Below are 6830 nucleotides of genomic sequence, written 5' to 3' on the forward strand. Positions count from 1 at the left end.
TTCTTCATAGCAGCGAGATATGGAGGCTATAATGCAAGAAAGAGTTCAACTTTTGGAATGGTTGACTTCGGGAAGGTTGATGTCTATGTTGAAGAACCTAAGACAAAGCTAGAACTTGTTCTGCAACGACCTGATCTTTCATAGACTTGTAAGAGTTTGAGAATAATGTATGTAACTATGTTAAATCCACAGATCAAAACTTTGTCGAGCATGATATTTCTATCCGACTCTAATGGAAATTATCTTTGGAATTATACATCTATTTTCTGTACCAAAATGGAAAGGTTGATGTTCAACAAAGGAAACAAAAATTTGTTGTAAGAAAAATATACTTTTACACCTTCTAAAAATGTAAATGTCAATGTATTATCACCCTTTTGTACCATCTTGATTTAAAAGGCTGTTGTTTCATCTTGTTTCCTTATATTTATTCCATAAAATGTTTTCCACCTTAATATTTGTTCTTAAACAGTAATACAACTACTTAGATTCATTCCAAACATTTTCTCATGTTAGATATTATTTTTTAGGAATGTTCAATGTTAGGCATTAAATATAAGTAGTTAGTAGTTGTATTGAAAATTTGTTATAAGTGGCACTTATTTGCTTTAATTATCTAAATATAACCTTTTTATTGTAGCTTTTGGTGTTCTTGAATTTCTTAAGCTCCTTGTTAAAATGTAATGTATTTATCTAATAGGCTTTTTAAGAGCCTCTTTCTTTTGTATGTTGAACTACTATCCCTTATAAATAGGGTAGTATGATGTTTCGGGGTTAAGAGAACAATAATAAAAAATTTTAGTTTCTTTCCCAACTCTTTAAATTGGTATCCAGAGCCAACCATCTAGGCTTTTAGTTTGTTTCGTCATCGCTGTCATCCACCATTGTTGACCGTCGTCGCCGTCACAACTTTTTCTTTAGCGAAGTCAAGGGTTAAGGTGCACCTCGCAGAGCACGACTCATCCTTGGTGGTCGTCGTTTCATTCTCCTCCCGATGTGCCGTCACACTCTACTTCTTTTTGGCGTTAGGCGCGTGAGCTTCACTCGCCGCCTTCCCCGTGTCAGAACATCATCGCACCATTGTCGGCCATTTTGCCTCAATATCTTAAGTGTGTTGTGGTCCCTATTTTGAAGAATTTCTTTGTGATCGATTCTTTAGAAGACATAAACAAGAAGCTTGATAAGTTTTACATGGTCTTAGGTCTAAGAAGTCTACACTCAGATTTTGATTATGTTCATGATCAAATGTTAGCCGGTGATCGAGTGCCATCAATGGACAGCCTAGTTACTCGACTTCTTCGGATACCTACATTAATTAAAGACAAAAATTTAATTGATTGTATTAAAACATCAACTATGGTAGCACCACAAGGAAGAGGAGGCAAAAGCAACCGAGGAGGACATGATGGTCGTAGTATACATCCTCAATGCACATATTGTAATAAAATAGGCCATACTCAAGAGAAATGTTATGCCTTAGATGGATATCTAGACAAAGTTGCTCATATTTCTAAATATGATGATCTAGAATCCAGAATTTCAAATGAAGAGTACTAAGAATTTTTGAGGATAAATTTGGAAAATCTTCTAATCCTGATCAATCCTCCTTCATGTCCAATATGTTAACTGCTTGCATATCTCAATTTGTGGAAGGTCATAGTCCATGGATCCTTAAATCAAGTGCCTCAGGCCATATCTCTGGTAACATTCCTTCATTTTCTTTCGTGTCCATATGAAAATCCCTCATTTCATTACTGTTGCCAATGGATCCAAAGTGGCATCTTAGGAAATTGGTAGAGTTTCCTTATCTCCTTCACTAAATTTAAATTTTGTTTTGTATATTCCTTATTATCCTTACAATTTAATCTCCTTGAGTCAATTGACTCGTTCCTTAAATTGTTTTGTAACCTTTATTGCTAATTCCTTTGTTATACAGGAACATAGTATGGGTCATTTGATTAGAGAAGGACATGAATCTCAAGGACTTTATTTCTTAAAACCTAGCTCTTTAGTTCCCTGTTTTACAACTTCATCCCCAAAACTTTTGCATTACCATTTGAACCATCCAAGTTTGTCCAAGTTGAAGATGATGGTTTCAAGTCTCAAGAACATTCAAGTCTTAGATTGTGAGTCTTGTTAGTTAGGAAAACATGTTAGTTCTTCCCATCCTAAAAGGTCTGAGACACAATGTAGTTTTCATTTCTCAACTATTCACTCTAATATTTAGGGACCAAGTTGTGTTACTTCGTTTGGTTTTAATTATTTGGTAACCTTCATTGATGAATTCTCTCGATGTGCTTAGGTTTATTTATTGAAAGAGAAATTTGAACTTTTGTTCATATTTATGTCCTTTTTTAATTAAATTAAGAACCAATTTGGGAAGACAATTAAAATCTTCCGCAATGATAATGCTAAGGAATATTTTTCTACAGTGTTTTCTTCATTCATATCTTCCCAAGGAATTTTACATTAGTCAACATGTCCTTACACTCACTACTATAGAAAAGGCTTTTAACGTTTGTTATTTAGGACTTTTGGCATCTGATTTACTGTCGACGTCTTATTGGGTGACGTTAATGGGACGTCGGATCACATAGTCAGACGTCTATATAGATTTCGGACCACACACCAGTCAGTCGTCTATATAGACGTCGGATTTGCAGCATAGCTGACGTTTAAGCCTCTGTTCCAAAATCTAGTACTATAAGCCATTTGACGTTTGTATGTACACTGACAAACGTCAATAGACGTCGGATAGTACCATAACAGACGTCTACGGGGTGTTTTTTTAAAAAAAAATTATTTATTTTTACAATAAAGCCACACCTGAAAAACAGAAAATTGTCCCAAAACAACAAAATATAATATATTTTATGCATTTCAAGTTAACAACGTTCTAAATAATCTAAAAAACAATCCAAAACCTAAATTATCAAAACTTAAACTTAAACTAAATGTAATTAATGTTCAACAACAAATAGAAGTCTTCTTAGGTCCATCTTTGGAGAAGATAAGTTGCCCACTCTTGTCTTATCTTTCTAATTGCGTCCTCTAGTATAGAAGATGTACTCTTGAAGCGTTGCAAAATGAAGAAAAATTCATTATGTTTGCACATGTTCATATGTTCAAAGATGAATTTGATTTGTAATGTATTGAAGGTAAGCATCATTACCTCAATCCAGTCATATGTAATGGCAGCTCGAATGATGGTCTTAATCCAAGACATGACATAATAGCCACATTCCCATGAATCTAGCTGCTTGTTACACTAAAATGACAAACTAAATAGTCAAACATTTAGATCATTCAATAACATAAAAAATGAATTAGAACTATAAATGACTTACAACCTTTGGATACAGGATTTGAACTAGCTGACCTCGGGGTTTACCCATAACTCTATTTACATTGAAAACACAAGGTAATATTAATATAAATATATTTATCATAAAAGTTGAAGGTCAACATGAATTTGAAACATAAAAAGAGAAACACTTACCCTTGAAGCATGTTTTTCAAGTCAGTTTTCATCTTCCTATGCAGCAAACAAAACCATATAATTTTGCATTGTTTGGGCATGATGATCATCAGCTGCCAGTGAGACCTATCATGAATCATAAATAGTTAGTAAACTAATTAAGTAAACTTTAATGAAATTTTACATAGAACAACTCATACCCATCAATGTATGGCACAAGGTATACATTTCTATTTGACTCAGTCATCCATGTTTGCAAATAATTGTGTTTGCTCTCAATTGTGTTACTAGAAGGTTGAATGGTCTGAGGTTCAACAAATCGTACATGGAAGACCAACCTTGGTTAACAATAATTGTGTCCATGTACCTAAAACAACAAACTTAAGTTGTTAGAAACTAAGATTCTAAATACAACTAATATGGAAGACAAAATTAACTATCTTACATGCACCATAGTTGAAGGATGGAAATATTCAACATCATGTCTCCCCCAACGACCTCCAGTGCATCATTGACTATGATATATACTGACACATGGCACTAGAGGCCAAATACTCTCAAATTTCAGTACAATTCTACTACTCCTTTGGACAACCTGGGTAATTTTGTCATGAGCTTTGCTAAAGGATCATCCTTCGCTTCAGCCATGTCATCATCTTTATCTATGACTGGCTCATGCATCGGCTGCTTCTGCGGACGTATGAACTGAAGATAAAATTTTCAAAGTTATCAATCAATATTTTAAAATTTAACATAGAAATACTAATAATAAATATATTATACCTATGGTGTAGCAATGTGTGACATGATTAATGCTCTAGGTCAGGCTATAAATGTTCCTATTGCCTCCCCCACAAAATGAATTTCTAAAGTGGGTATAAGTACCTAAGCCTGGGATCTCGAACCTCGTCAATCGTCACATGCACGTGGTGGGGTAATAAGGCAACACCATGAATAGTTTGGCCTCCCTCAAGTACTCGTCTGACAGCCACAATGCGTGGAGGATCCCCATAAACCAACAACTCATATTGACCACTATACTTAGTAGGGTCTATAGCAGAGCATGATCCTCTAGTGCTGACCCGAGGTGTTGTGGGAGCTTCAGTGGGCAACCCCATGGTTTGTAATATCAAAATGTTGTTGTTTAAAACAAAGAACATGTTAATGACATAATAAGAACAAAGAAAAAAGTATATCAAATTTCTTTTAAGTAAACATACCTGAATGTCCTTCCATAGAAGGTTCTTGTCGACCTTTGGGATGTCATCCCAAGATGCAAGAACGATAGAATCATGGATTTTTGCTAAGATACCCAGATAACTGTTAAACTTATCAGCATTTGGCCTTGAAGACAAACATAATCTCGGGTCAATGTCAACATGTATCATGTCCTCCACAACGCACCAGGATGTCACTTCATTGTGATCACTCCGAATTGCGTGGATGTCATTGGCTACGTCATCCATCTTGTCTTCAATGGGTCTTGATGCAAAAGGTGTTGTCTCAAGTATATCAAGAGAATCTTCATCATCATATTTGTGCATGTTTTTTCCTTCTATACCACTAACCATTTTTGAATTGTTGGATCATTTACATAGAATATTTGTCTCGCTTGAATAGCCATAAAAATGAATCATCAATGTAATTCATCAAGGTCCACCAATGTGAAACCAAAGTCATCTGTCATGACACTAGAATTTATATCAATCCATTTACACTTGAAAATTGGGACTCTAAAACTAACATAATCAACTTCTCATATTTCTTGTATTATTCCAAAGTGCACAGCCTCAGCTTGTAGTGTAACCCCACTATTTTGAACTCTACTTTTGTCATCTTCTAGCTTTGTCTGAAAAGAAATATTGTTTATATAGTACCCACCATATGTTATCACATTTGTGTTTGGCCCACGAGCTAGCCTCAATAGACTTTCAAAAACATTTGGAGTCGCATAAATTTTGTTCTTAAACCATTGTAAGAAGGTTTTGATATGTTCATTAAGAGTCCATTTTTCACTCATTCTTGGGTGTGCTGACTTTATTTCATTAACGTGTTCAAAAATGTAAGGAATCACATCAACAGTGTTGTTTAAGATGTACAAATGAGCTTGATCAACTTCTTTTCTACTGACACTTTCAATTTTCACACCTTTTACACCTTTACCTTCGCATTTTCCTTCATATATGCTCTTAGGAAGTCCCACTGGTTCACAACTTGGCATATAACTTGAACAAAATTCAATGGCTTCTTTTGCAATATATCGCTCTATGATTGAAACTTCTGGTCGATACTAAATCTTGACATATCCCTTTAAGATCTTCATGTATCTCTCAAAAGTGTACCCTACCTTAAGAAAACTGGTCCACATATTCAAATTTGTCTTACTAGATGAACAATAAAATGAACCATGATATCAAAAAAAGAAGGTGGAAAATACATCTCCAATTCACACAGTAGTCTTATTCCTTTATTTTTCAATTGATCTAAAACTCGAGGGTCAACAACTTTCTTGCAAATGACATTAAAGAACAAACTCAAACGTGTCAGAATACCTCTAACAGAAGCAGGTAATATGCCTCGAATAAAAACTGGTATCAATTGTTGCATCAATGCATGACAATCGTGAGACTTTTAACCAACTAACTTTAACTCTTGCATGGAAACAAGGTTACTAATATTTGAAGAATAACCTTGTGGAACCTTCACACTTCTTAAAGACTTACAAAAACTTTGTTTTTCTTTTTTAGAAAGAGTGTGACAGGCTGGGGGTAGATAGGTTCGTCTTCCAATTGATTGTGGATGTAACTTAGAACGGATTCCCATGTCAGCCAAATCTTGTTGTGCTTTTATTCCGTCTTTGCTCTTCCTTTTCACGTTTAATAAAGTTTCGATGACACTGTCACAAACATTTTTTTTCAACGTGCATCACATCTATACAATGTCGTACATCAAGTTTACACTAGTATGGAAGATTAAAAAATATTGATCATTTCTTCCAAATGTTTTTTGCAAAGGTCTTTTTCTGATGTTTTCAAAGACAATGTCAATATTTTTTACTTCGTTGTACACTTCTTCACCATTGTGGGGTTTGGACACAACCTCTTCCTCAGGACTTCCATTAAATGTTTTTTCAATCTACGGTAAGGGTGATTACGAGGAAGGAATTTTCGATGTCTTGTATATACCGTCTTTTGACCATGCTTCGGTTAAAGGTAACTTGTGTTTTCTTCACAAATGGAACATGCAAAATTGTTACCAATGAGGAGCATTGGTAAATTTGAAGATAAATGATTTTGGTGATGCTGAAAGACAATAGATTGTTATAATTGTTTTAAAAGCACTTTGTAGATTA

Source organism: Vigna angularis, chromosome 11, assembly GCF_016808095.1.
Source record: "Vigna angularis cultivar LongXiaoDou No.4 chromosome 11, ASM1680809v1, whole genome shotgun sequence".
NCBI lineage: Eukaryota > Viridiplantae > Streptophyta > Magnoliopsida > Fabales > Fabaceae > Vigna > Vigna angularis.